The following is a 15,048-nucleotide window of genomic DNA, read 5'->3' on the forward strand; positions in this document are numbered from 1 at the left end:
GTATAATTCTGTTGTTTTGAATAAAAACGTCCAAAAAATTGTAAAAGAAATAAGAGTCAACATCAATTTCGTCTAATCTGTAAGCATCAGCGATTCCTTCCTTTCTTTTGTAAATTTTTTCCGAAAGTTGTAAGTGATTTTTGATCAACATTTTTCACAAATGAATACGGTATCAAGTAAAACTCTGTTAATATAAAAGAAAATTAAAATAGAAAAAGCAATGCATAAAATGAAATCGTTTATCTTGAGAATTAGATTTCTAAAGCTGAAGTCGGATTGGGCGGGAGGTTCTATTAAAACAACATTAAGTTGTACAACATAAACTTGTTCTTCAATAGTAGATGGAAACTTTTTCTTGATCTCTCTCTTGTTGTGTTGGAAGCACATTCATTCACTAGTTTCTATTTTCAGTAAAACTAAATTTGATCTCAGGCAGTAGATTTTATCAATATTTGAGATACAAAATTTTGGACTAAATCTATACAAAATACTGTAACAATCGTGAATTTTTAAAGAATAGTTTTCTTGTTGTAATTTCTTTGGGGAAATAATCTGTATGGAAAAATTCAAGTAAAGTTTAACAAATAAGAGTGAGAAGAAAATGAGAAAAAATGTTTAGTTCGATTTTTTTTGCCACGGAATGAATTTGTACATTTAATCTGAAAGCTAGTTAATTATATGCAGAACTGTCGCAATTGGAATCATGTCAATCTTCTAGAATGTTCTGACATGACGCCTGAATCTAAAAATAGAAATGACGTCATTTCCATATATGGAAGGGATGAGTCATCATCAATTACCTCAAAGTTACATAGCAGCTTTAAATCATTGTACTTTCTGTTTTTTTAGATTCAGTTGCTTCGCAATTTACCTGAATTTTACTCAATTCATATTGAACTAACATAACAATGCCTGCTCTTGATAGAAATCTTCCAGTGAAATGCACAAAGTGCGAAAAACTGCTGGTAAAAAAGCATATGGCCAGACACAAACAGTCTTGTGATAGTGGGATTTTATCATGCCCCAAATGTCCCAACTTTTTTACAAAGAAGAAGGAAGACTTGAGTTATCACCTTGCCAAGCATCATGCCCCAAAAGATGTTAAGCTTAGTACTGTGTGTACTGTGTGCTTGGAAGAGTTCCCGAGTTTTTGTTCTCTTCAACAACACAAGAGGAGAAAGCATGGAACTTCGACAAAAGTTGGAACCATATCGAGTGAAAAGCTCAAAGAAGTCCTAGAATCAGAGGAGCTAGACCAGAACAACGAGCAATTGCAGCAGGAACTTAGTGCTTGCCAGCACTTTTTTGAAGATACGGAAATGGAGAATGGGAGACATCGAGTGTTTAACTTCAAGTTGTCCCAGCTCGATCCCAATGAGATCAACGAGAAATTAAAAGAAGTTTTCGAAAAATTAAATTGTGTTGCCAAAGTGAATCTGGCTCTTGGTTTTATCCTGCGCAATGTGGACACAGATGAGTATCGATACTTTTATGCGCATAAGAACAACACTTTCTTTGAAAAATCTCATTTGCTCTGTTCAAAAGGTGACTTGGTCTCTCTTCAAGACAGAGTAGAGAAAATGGATCTAGTGGAGACGTGTGCACAGGAGAGGGAAAATACAAAGTGGCGATTTGCTTTGACTACTAACGTAACAATATTTTGCGCTCTCCCAAAAAACCATTCCAATGGGATGTATCGATGCTGTTCTTCCTGAACAGTTACTTAGACGACCAGATGTGAATTGTATTGTATCGAATGGTTACGGCAAGACCTACAAAGATTATCTTTGCCTGTTCAGAGCTATAGCTGTTCACTTGTACGGATCATCTGAGTTGGAAACGAATGCAGCAAATTTGTTTAGTGCTTTTCTTCATAAATCCGGACATGATGCAATCAACTTCAGGGGAGTATCAATCGATCATCTCGTGTTTGTTGAAAATGCGATAAAGCATAACATCTTTATATATGATATTGATATAGAAGAAGGAGAATTCGTTGGAGAACTTGCAAGAAGAAGTGTTGAAATGTACGAAAAGAACATTAATTTACTGCGATACAACAACCATACATGCTACGTGGATAATATTAACACATTCTTTAAACGATTCCGTTGCCCCAGTTGCGATACTTTTACAAAGTACGTAAGTAATTTCAACCGTCATGTAAAATCCTGCAAAGACAGAGTACAGCATATTTATCCAAAGAGTGTGTATGCTCTGCGAGAAACTTTGTTTGATAAACTCGATGCATTTGGAATTTCCTACAACGATGATCAAAAATTGTTCAAAAACTTGGCTATTTTTGACTTTGAATCTATCTGCGTTCCCACTGAAGAGTTAAAAGATACAAATACAACTACTTGGATTGGAAAACATAAGCCAATATCTGTCTCCATTTCCTCCAACTTGATTGAAGAACCTGTGTTTCTATGCGACAAAGACCCTAAGAACCAGATTGTTTCTCTTGTCGAAGCTCTTGAGGAGTTAGCTAACAAGAGTAAAACCGAAATGCAAACAAAATTTGCATCAATTCAAAAGATAATCAATAGCCGAGTTAAAGCCATCTTTGAAAAATTGAACGAAAGGAAAGGTCGCACAAATCCTGCATTTGATTTCGAAGATGAGTGTATTGAGGAGGAGGAGGAAGCTGATATGTCTACTCAGTTCCTACAAATGCAGAAAAATCAACTTTTGGACTTGCAACAACACTTTGAGCGTTATATCAACACATAACCTGTATTTGGATTCAACAGTGGAAAGTACGATTTGAATCTCATCAAATCCTACCTTCTACCTTATCTCATTCATTAACGGGATATTCAACCTACAGTTATCAAAAAGGCAAATCATTTTGTTTCCTTCAAGTTCGGTGAGGTGCAGTTCCTTGACATTCTGAATTTCCTTGGAGGAGCTACATCTCTCGATTCATTCCTCAAAGCTTACAAGACAAGCGAGACTAAAGGTTTCTTCCCATATGAATGGTTCGATTCTCCAAATAAACTTGACGCACCTTTTCTACCCCCCTATGAATGGTTCTTCAGTAAGCTGAAGAATCACAACCCTTTGGAGAAAGAATTCACTGACTTTACTAAATTGCTGATCAGTGGATTATCTCAACAAGAAGCTCTGAAAAAATTGAGACTGAAAGAAGTTTTCCCCCATCTGGAGTCGACAACTACAATTACTTGAAAGTGATTTGGGAGGAAGAGCAAAGGTCTACATTTAGAGATTTTGTCAAGTGGTACAACAACAAGGATGTTGTTCCAACACTAGAAGCAATGCAAAAAATGATGGAATTTTATCACAACAAAGGAATCGATATGTTAAAACTTGGATGCACACTTCCCAATTTAGCAAACATTTGTCTTCACCAGTCAACAAACCACAAATTTTTCCCATTTGTTGAAAGTGACAAGGATTTACATGATAAAATACGCGAGGACATGACTGGTGGTCCTTCTATTGTCTTCATAAGAAAGGCAGTAGTTGATCAAACCTTTATCAGGAATTCAGAAAATATTTGTAAATCTATCGTGGGTATTGATGCTAGTCAACTCTACCCCTTTCCAATGTGTCAAGAAATGCCAACAGGAATTTACACCCGGTGGGAACTCGAAACAAATTCTCAAAAATTCAAAGCTCGAACCAATAAATTTCGAAGACTTGAGAACATGGTCATGTCTTATCTCCAATCACAACGCCCAGAATGCATAATTGAAAGCTATTATACGACCGGGAAACAGAAAAAGATTGACTGTTTTAGCGTGGACGGTTTTTGTGCTCATTCTGACACAGTATTCGAAGCTATGGGTTGTTATTTCCATTTTTGCCCATGTCAAGAAGCTCGAGCAAGCCTCTCGGAGGAGGAAATGCAGAGAGGAATCAGAAAAAGAGAACACGATGAACTGAGAAGAGATTATTTGAGAAACAAAGGATACAATTTTGTTGAAGTCTGGGAGTGTAAATGGTGGGAACGTGTTAAAGAAGAGGAAAATGTTAGAAATCACGTGAGGAAGAATTTTCCCTTCAAACTACCTATGAAGCAAGAGTCTCTTTTAGCGAAAATAAGAGATGGGAAAATGTTTGGATATGTACAGTGCGATCTCGAAGTTCCAGACGGATTAAAGTACAATTTCTCTAATTTCCCTCCTATTTTTAAGAACTTTAATGTCAGTCAAGCCGATATTGGAGAAAATATGAGAGAGTATGCAATTGAAAACAACCTATTCAAACAACCTCAACGAATGTTGATTTCGAGCTTCAAGTTGGAAAATGGGACAATCATTACACCTTTACTCAACTTTTATCTCAGTCTTGGTCTGAAATGTACAAAGATTTATAGATTTGTACAATACACACCCAAAAAATGCTTCAACAATTTTGTTCAGTCGGTGGTAGATGCTAGAAGAGCGGGTGATGAAAATACTGACTCTAGCGTTGTGGCTGAGACAATGAAATTGTTGGGTAACAGCTCTTAAGGGTATCAAAGTATGGACAGAAGTAGACACACAGAGACAAAGTATCTGAATGATGAGAAGACGCACAAAGCAATCAATGGGAAAATGTTTAAGCGTCTGAACAGTGTGTCAAAAGAAATTTACGAAGTTGAGTTTGCAAAATCAAAAATTGAGCATCGAGAACCTATAATAGTTGGATTCTTCATACTTCAGTGCGCTAAATTACGTATGCCGGAGCTCTACTATAACTTCTTCGACAGATTTTGCGATGTGGATAAATTCGAAGAGTTAGAGATGGATACAGATTCTCTTAATTTAGCCCTAGTGCACGAGAATTTGTATGATTTTATTCGACCTGCTAAAAAGGAAGAATGGGAGACTTTGCGAGAAAAGGACTGTGATGATTCCTTCAGAGCAGATGCCTCACACAACTTTTTCCCTAGAACATGTTGTTCTAAGCATAAGAAGTATGATAAACGGGAGCCAGGTCTTTTCAAGAAAGAATTCAGATGCACCGAAATGATTTGTCTCTGCAGTAAAACCTATTGTTGCTACGATGCAAAGTCGGACAAGTACAAATTCAGTAGCAAAGGCCTGAACAAAAGAACTCTGGAAGAGACTGGAGATGGACCAATGGAAAAATATCGACGAGTGATGGATGAAATTATCAACTTTACTTCGACAAATAGAGGTTTCAGAACAATAAATCATTGTGTTGCTACATATGAACAGACAAAGAAAGGGCTATCCTATTTCTATCCCAAGCGAGTATTTGTAGCTGACGGTATCCATACCGAACCCCTCAAATTGTAGATCTTTTATAATAACTTTTATTCTTCTCTAATGGGTGATTTTTTTTATTATTTTGTCTTTGTGAATTTTTATAATTATGCTTTAAACTTTATACCAATTTAATGTAAATATTCGAGTGATTTTGTATTTTGATGTGCATAATTTATACTATGTCTGTTATTTATAACTTTTTCAATTCAATTTTTTTAAAAAAGCTGTCATTTTTAACCAATCAGAAGAGAGTATTTAGAAATTATTGAAAAAACGGCGTAAAAATGTACAAAAATCTCAACAATTTTTCAAAAAATACCCCTAATCTTAATATATGTCAGCGGACATAAATAATCTTAAAACATGTCGACCGCTATAACTAATCTTAATACATGTCGACCGCTATAACTAATCTTAATACATGTCGACCGCTATAACTAATCTTAATACATGTCGACCGCTATAACTAATCTTAATACATGTCAACCGCTATAACTAATCTTAAAACATGTTGGCCGCTATGACTAATCTTAATACATGGCGGCTATACACAATCTTAATACATGCATATTCCTAATCTTAATACATTGAGATCCTATTCCTAATCTTAATACATGGAGATTCTATTCCTAATCTTAATACATGCAGATTCTATTCCTAATCTTAATACATGCAGATTCTATTCCTAATCTTAATACATGCAACCTATAACCTATCTTAATACATTGAGACCGCTATACCTAATCTTAAAACATGCAAATCCTAAAAAGGGGGTGGGGACCCCATTTCTTGGAAAAAGCCGCTATAACCAATCTTAATACATGGGGTCCCCCCCCCCCCCGGGGACTATCGCTCACTCTATTACTACTAGTAGGAAATAGTTTGACTATGACATTGACTATAAGTATAAATATAAATATGATAGAATAGACCTTCGGTCATCTGCGAAGCAGTTTCGCTGATCCACAAAGTGGTTTTGCAAATTAATCTCTACGAGATTATAAGCCTCCGGCTATTAGTGTCTTCGACTCTATATCAAACATCTTATTACCATCACTATTAACACTAATAAACTTTCTAGTTATCACTAATGCATGACATATAACATCTGCAATATAACATATAACTTTAGCACTAAATTTAAGATTAAGTTGTATTGGTTGAGGACCTATTTGATCATTTTGATATCTAGTATCAAATACATATATTCTATAACTATTTTTGAAGGTTCTATTATTTATATATGGTTTAATATTATGAGGTAATCCATAATAATCTTTAGTAAAACTAACTATCTCTTTAAAAACTCATTATAATTATTAGTACCATAATTAATTTTCATTCTGTTCTCAGGATAAAAATCACTACCAATCTTACAATAACATTCAGTAACATTCATTATATCAAATGTACTTGCATCATGAGTTTGTTCATTAAGATTATTATTTTCAAAAACAATTATTATATATTGAGGTCTTTCCATACCACTTTCTATACCAACATCAAATAAGAAGTTAGTAGCATTTGGTACAACCTTATAAAATTTCTTTGTTTCATAATAACTGAAATCAAAATTATACTTTTTATTTCATACTTTCTGTACAATAATTCTATTATTATTACTAGGATCAATACTAAGTAAACACCATGATGTATTTTTAGTTTCTATATTACCATCATTAGCCACCCGGTCAGGATTAGCATCAACTCTAAATAGAGCTCTGTCATTATTATCTCTTTTTAATATTAGTTTAAATTCTAACCCATATATAATCTTTTCTAAGTCATTCACAAAACCAAATAGATTGCTCATCTTAACCATCATATACATAAGACCTCTTTCAGTAGCAGCATTATTACCTTTGAGTTGGCTATCTGTATTACCGTGATTTCTAACAAAACCACTCTCATATTCTTCATCAGTACTAGTTTGTAACTTATACATTAATAGATTAGGATGACAATGATCTGTATATTCAATTGCCCTACCACCACTATTTTCAAGCTTCATTGAACTAAATAATGCCATCATACCATAATTAACTAATCTGATATTAGCATTATTAGCAAATACACCACCAGCATTATATCTGATACAACAAACTCTATCTCTATACTTAATACAACAAAATAGGTTTAATTAGATTATCTGTTCATCTTTCGGTGTTTAATGTGAATAGAAGGAATAATCAATTTGTGTATAAAGGCATGGCTATAACTATTACACCGCGTGCATATGAAATAACTGAAATAGCACAATTAATTTAAAAAAAAAACTAATGGTAATGTTATTAGAGATCCCGATAAGAATACAATGAAATATTTAATGAAAATAAAACAAAGTGCAATTAACGTTGATAAAGAAAACTCAAAAACATCATTACTAGGATTTATAAAAGAAGTATATGATCAAGTGAAATATGCATTTCAAAAGATTATTGATATTATGGTTTTCAGTACTATTAATATTCATTGTAATCTTATATCTTTTGTTAAAAATAATGGCAATAGCACAGACATACTATATACTTTTACACTAACGGAATCGCCAGGCTATCTAATAAATATTATACCGACCAATATCCTATATCAAATTGTAACAAAGGATAGAATAGAATATATTGAATTTCATATTAAAAATTAACATGGAAGACCTATAGAATTTAATGGGGGTGTATTGAGTTTTACTTTGCATCTAGTGTAACTAGCTGGTCGAAGACCCATCTGATTTAGCGAGGCAGTTTCCCTGATAATCATTGTAATAGTCATCTGCCAAGCAGTTTCACTGATAGCCATAGACTTAGACTTGGTCATCTGCGAAGCAGTTCCTGATAGATTTAGATTTAGTCATGGTCATAGTCATCTGCGAAGCAGTTTCACTGATAATCATCGACTTAGACTTAGACTTATACTTATACTTAATTATATATACTTAATTAAACTATAAAACTCTCCAATCTCAATTAATTCTTAGTTTACCACAATCATATCTATTTTTAGATTTATCAATGACAATGTACTTTTATGGCCTGGACCACAACTTTTCGCATATATTACTAAATCATTATAACTAAGTTGAGATCCAGTAAAGTGATCATAATATAGAGCAGTGATGGCTTCGCCTCTTTGTTCAAAGAAAATAAATAGATTACAGTTCTCCCTAACATTCTGTCTATCTGCTGAGAAAATATTTTGTTAAGATATATCAAATCACAATTTTCATGTCTAGCTCTAAAAAAGTACTCATTAAAATTTGGTTCCTTAGCTATAACATCATCAAATATCATGAGTTTCTTTACATATTTTGGTATTTTATAGGGCGGGGTAATTCTTTTTTATCCTTAATAAACACAATATCTTTATACTCTAAATCATAATATTGTTTACCAGTAGGACCAATGATATATAACCTATCAAATTGTATACCGGGTATAAATAGATTCTTTAATAAGACTGTCTTACCACATTCACTAGGACCTGCCATTATACATCTGAGGTTTTCTGGGAAGGGAGCATAGAACGTTGTATTACTATCGGTTATCCATGATTGTAGACTTCCAATAACAATGATAAATACATTTCTTTTACTATTTACTGGCGCACCAAGCCTTGATACCTTTAGGGAAGGGGTCCCTCTACATCCACATCCACACAGTGAACAAGGCTTATCTCTTTGTTTGGTAGGGGAATCACGAGCCTTCGACCATACTATGTCATCTTCTTCTGATAAGGAAGATTCTCGTTTGTCATCTGTAAAGCAGGTTCCCTGATTGTCATTGACATTAACTTTATCATTAACATTATTATTAACAGTATCATTAACATTATCATTAACATTATCATTAACATTATCATTAACATTATCATTGTCATTATCATTATCGTTAACGCAAACATTAAATTCAACTTTACAACTAAAGCAAAAAAACTTATCATACATCTTCGGACATATAACTTGATTAACGAGAATATCCAAAGCACCCTCTATTATAAATCTTCTATCAATAAGATAGATCATATATAAACAATATGCACCGCAATAAGATTCATCATATTGTTGTATTCTTTCATTAGAGCCTAGATCAACATATTTTTTTAAGAATAATGGTGGAGTCTCAACACCAAAACTGTCAAAATTATTAACTTTTCCAGCTTTTCTTCTTATAACTATAACCCAGTGAGTGCCATTCGTTGGGTGTAAATTAACAATAATGTTAAAGTTATTCTCATTAATGTTGTCAGGGGTTTGATCTCTCATTACAATCTCAATTGGTGTTAGACTTATATCTTTACCTATATCTTCTATTCTGATATTACTCATTGATTCACTATCATTACCAAATTCATTATTGAATTCTTCAAAAATTAGGATAAGCATTTTTTTATAAAAAATTTCATTATTTAATTATAAGTCTAAGTCTAAGTCTAAGTCTAAGTTTACTTATAAGTTAAAGTTTAATTATAAATCTAAGTCTAATTATAATACTATATTCAACATATAAAAATGGGGAACGACTCTTTAATTCTTATACTCTCGTTAGTAGTATTGTTATTTTTTTAATGATATATGATTCAATACCAAGTAAATATACAAAAATAGAAGAAAACTTTGCTGGGTTTATGAATAGAAGATTAGTTAAATTTGACTTTGAAAAGTCACCATTACATACTGTTGTTTATGGAGCCACTGGTACGGGAAAGACTTTTTTGGTTAATCATTATTTAAAGTTATAGTTAGATCAAGATCAAAATCAAGATCAGAATCAAAGTCAAGATCAGAATCAAAATCAAGATCAAAATCTAGATCAAAATCAAAAGTCTATAATGGGACAAAAGCAAAAGCACATAATCATAGTTTGTAAGGATGAAAAGGATTGGATTGATCCCGAGACGGGCGTTCTCTATGCTGGATTTGAAATGGATGATATAAATACGATCACAATGAATAAAATACTTAAATTCCAAAATAGTGTAATTGTTCCTGATGATATGGGTGATAATTTTAGTAAGGATGTAGTTTATTATTTTACAGAAGGAAGAAATAAAAATTTTCAAATGATTGTAATGTGTCATAAACCAGCTCAGATAGATATTATGGCTAGATTGAATTGTGATACTATTCATATAACAACTTATAATGGAGCTGATCTTTTTAAGAATTTTAGTATAACATATGATTGCAAGCATGACTTCCATGGCATAATTCAAGAGTTAAATAGAAGCTATTATGATTGTACAGATGGGACAGATGAAACGCTTCGTTATGGTAGGATTAAATATAATAAGAAACAGGAAACTTTTATTATTATTGATAGAAATTGAACTATGATATATGATTCAAGAATTGGTTTCCTGGACCTTAAAGCTCTTAGTTTAAAAGATTAATTAGAAAATAGTTAGATACATAAACTTATAGCATATATGAAACCACTAATGATTAATGCTACAGATAGAGCTGTAGTTAATGCAGATAACTATCAGATCTTTATTACGAAACTTCTTACTTTAAACAATATTAAAATTCAGAATTATGTTCTAACTGAAGAAACAGTTAAAACTCATGGTATAAAGGCAATATCGACCATAAAAGGAATTATAGTTTCATCCTTTATGATATATAATTGTATTAAACCTGATACAACAGTAAGAACTGCAGCACAAGTGACAGCACATGCAAGTCAAGTGATAAATAGAACGGGTACATTATGTAACTATGCTTGGGGGGAAGCACCAGCTGAGCCCCATGAGTCTTCACCGCCTTCATATCAAAAGTATGAACAATATAGAGCTTCCTTGTACAGTAATACCCATCAACTAGAAGAGTATATTGATGAAGAGACTGAAGCTTTAAAAAAAGGATAAAGATGATTTAAAAGATCTATATAAAAATATATAAAAATTGGAGATGACGTTATAAAATTCATTGGAGATAAAATTGGGTTGGGTAATGAAAAAATTTTAGATAAAAGATATAAATATAATACTCTTAATAATCTGGTCATGGAAATTTTAGGTAAGTTTGCCTTCTCTAAAGATCACGCTAGAAGTTTAATTGAAATTATAGCTAGTTATAAATAAAAAATTTTGACTCGTTATAAACAATGCATGTGAAATGTTTAGATTGTAATTATAGATGTGGAACCCCACACACTTTGCTTTTTCATTATAAAATAGAACATAAATATAAAGTTAGTAAGAGTGCATGAGGAAATCAAACAATAAGTGATAATTGTGTCGAAGAAGTTTCTTCCCGTTCACTAATAGTCATAAAGAAACAAAATTTGATATAACTAATAAAATTTGTAATAGATGTAGAGTTATATACCAAATAAAATGCTTTGATAAAAAGAAGGCAATATGTAAAGAATGCAATTAAACTAAGCTTAAGTGTGAATACTTCCCTTCGATTATTAGCTTTAGTGAGTTAAGGAACCATATAAGAAAATCTCATAAAATTATAGATCTGGCCAGTGGTATTCATCCTGATAAAGAAATAAAAGAAGAAACAGAGTATTATAAATATTATCTAATATATTGTAAAATAAAAGCCAAAGGTGTAGATATAGATAAATTATTAGAAGAGTAGATTATTAAATTATTTTTCATACCATTAGCATTATCATTAGCATTACCATTGGCCTTATCTCCATCCTTATCTAAAGCCTTATCTCTAGCCTTATCTCAAAGCCTTATCTAAAGCCTTATTTTAAATAAAATTATCTGCGAATCAGGTTCCCTGATCTTCGAAAAAGTTACACTTATAAGCCGGAAATGTAATTATTATAAAATTTTTGAAAAAATTAAGATATAAGCGCATGCCCGCATACTTGCGCATTATTCTGAGTAGGAAACTATGCGCAGCCGTGCGCGTGCGCATGGTGTGCGTAAGTATGCGGGTTTTGGCTTATTTTGGTTAATTTTTAATTTTGATTGTGCTTATAGTAGTGGATAAAACAAGGCTACCAATTAGCAGACGGCTTGGTCCATTTCCCGAGTTTTTACGAGGGAAAATGAAGCAAGTTGGCTGGTGGCTGGTAGCCTTGTTTTATCCACTACTAACATTAAGGTCTACTTCTATTAAGGTCAAATTGAGTCTGCAGAACGACGTATATATGCACTCCCCCACCAGCTCAGTGAATATATCTGGCACGGTTTCGTGAATATATCTCGCCCCAGCTTGTTGAATATATTTTTGCCCAACTTGTCGCGGCCCAGACGAACATGCCAAAGATTAACGTATTAAATTAGAAATTAGGGGCGTAATTAATGACATTAAAAGCATGCTACACCCTACACGCTACTTTTGCTTCATGCTCAATAGATATTCTTGAATATATTTGAGTAGTTCGAAATTTTCATTCGAAATAATATCCGCTTTTATTTTCATGAAAAAACTATGATCCTTCGATGGGTGTATGAAATTACTGTATTTCTCAGGTGGATTTGATCTTTGCATGAAATATCTATGATCCATCGATGGGAATTGGGTTACTACTGATTTAAAACGCGGGTTACTACCCTAGTCTACACCTGGAATTTATGAAAAGACCTAATAATTCGAGGTGGGGGATAAATATTGAGGTGGGGGGGGGGGGGCTCTACATCGGATGAGGGTGACAATAATTCGTGATTACATTTCAATTCCCTAGTCTGGAACTTATTTTATATATGAAGTGAGCTCACAGCACCGGCAGAATCTAAAGTCGACGACATTGATCATTGTCCATTCACTTTCCACATCAATTGAAATCAATCGAGCTAAATTCGAGGACAGACAGAATTTTATTGTCCAGCCAAATTGAAGGACACGCTTTTAATGTCTAACAAAATCGAGGACGGTTGTTTTAATTCCAGCCAAAGTCGAGGACATCAGTTTAAGTCCAGACAAAGTCTTTTCTTACCAGAAATCTGCTGAGGACAGTCTTTTCATAGCTCAAATCGGCCGAGGATGATCTTTTCATAATGCCTGGTCTAGGGTAGGGTACTGATTTAACAAAAAAAAATAGAAATAATCAAAATGATAGGATGGCTCTGTAAATGTTGATCAGAAACTCATTTTTTTAATCAAAAGGGCCAACAATCTTTATGCAGCTGGTGTGAAGAAAACCTTAATGTAAAAAATTTTATGTCAAACAATGTTGAGGTTTGACAGAATCACCCGTTGCTCTTTGACAGTTGATGAGGTTGCAAATTTTTTTAACAACAGCTCTCAAAACAAACATAACAAAATTTATGTTGACTAATATATATATATATATATATATATATATATATATATATATAATTTTGCTTTGAATCGGAGTGAACTGTTTAGTCAAGTGAGTGCTCATTCCCCGGTTAAGAAAATTTGAAAACACATTCATTGATAACATTCAAAATAACAGTTTCTCGTCACTTTGATCAACACCAATTCAAACAATGAAATGAAAGTGTTCTCACCATTTTATCAGGTAAGAACAGTATATAATGAAAAAAGACTGTATATTTAGAGTTCTACCCACTTCAATCAGTTAAGTCCTTAGTTTGAAAAATCTGAGTACCTGTCAATCATCTATATCTGCCACGCTGTTTGCGTGGCTGCGGTGTCTTATTTTGCCAAATAAATCCAATATTGTCTGTATAAAGCAGAAAACTTCTCAGTAACTGAACAACTCGGCCCATAGGAGACAAGTTTAACAAGATTTTGTGACTGTTGTCCACACTAATCGTCCCACGTGTCCACGCCTCACTGTTGTCCACGGTTGCATCATTTAATAGCTTTGATAGACCAAATGTCAATGAGACCGAGATGAAAGATAACGTGCTCAAAATCGTAGGCAATGGTTACTTACGTGCCCGCCCGTGGTGACGATATTCATGCTTTTTCAGTCACCTATGCATAATCAGCAAATTGGATACGTGTCACCGAACCGTGACTTCTAGAAGATAACTGGCTTAACATTGGTGAGAGAAACAGCCCACTCCTAACAAAATATAGTGCATTGAGAATTCGGATCTTTTCCGTTATAGAGCACATGTCATTTAAAAATAAGTAACCATTTTAAAATTTGGCAATGTGCGTCAGGGGTCGCAAATAATATGCACCCACTAAGCTGCGGGGGGCACGGATAGGGATAGGATCCGAGAAGTCGGATGGAAGTCAAGAATAGAAAGGAAACACATATATACAGAAAGTGAGATAAAAACAAACCTGCCATTTAACGCTGTTTAGAGAATGATACCGACGATCATGCAAATGCCAAATTATCTCTCTGCAAATTCAAATTGATAATAGCACGCAATTATAATTCAGCATTCTAGAATTGTGCAGCCCTTTTATTACATTGCATTTTTGGAAAGCTTGAAACTTTAATCCCGCGGAATGGATCGATCAGTTCAGCAAGATTAATAATACAAATGTATTGTCATCAATACATCATTGATGCCCAATTAATTAGAGAACATCTATGCACTATTATGGATCTTTGTCCGAAACAGACCTTCAATGGTTAAGAGAAGACGTGACAAAACAAAAGGAAGCAAAGAAAAGCAGTCGAACTTCAACACACAAAAAACTAAAAAACTGAGAACTGATTTATTTATCTTAAACGCTTGTATCATCATTATTAATTCAAATAAGCAAAATGATTTCCTGAGTATACTTAAGGCGGTCAATGTGACATTCTGACGCCCAACGAAAAAGACAAAGGATCTAAAATTTCCTTCTCGAAGATTTTTTTCTCGTAAAAAGGGTAGAGAAGGAAATTTTAGAAAAAACCCATCCCATCCAACACCCGGGAGAACACCCATTCCATCACGAGACGAGATT

General features: G+C 33.4%; 1 long non-coding RNA gene across 2 annotated transcripts in view; it reads right to left on the bottom strand.

The window, feature by feature from the left end:
* Positions 1–14,588, bottom strand: part of LOC142341726 (uncharacterized) — a 66,100-nt gene extending 51,512 nt beyond the window's left edge. For both annotated transcript variants that reach the window (XR_012759124.1, XR_012759123.1), the window contains exons 1-2: positions 14,431–14,588; positions 13,781–14,112 (exon numbers count right to left, since the gene is read on the bottom strand). This is a non-coding gene — a long non-coding RNA (uncharacterized LOC142341726). The remainder of the gene's footprint in view (positions 1–13,780; positions 14,113–14,430) is intronic.
* Positions 14,589–15,048: the final 460 nt, after the last annotated feature.

The sequence above is a fragment of the Convolutriloba macropyga genome, chromosome 6, assembly GCF_964194025.1.
Source record: "Convolutriloba macropyga chromosome 6, txConMacr16.3, whole genome shotgun sequence".
NCBI classification, from domain to species: Eukaryota; Metazoa; Xenacoelomorpha; order Acoela; family Convolutidae; genus Convolutriloba; species Convolutriloba macropyga.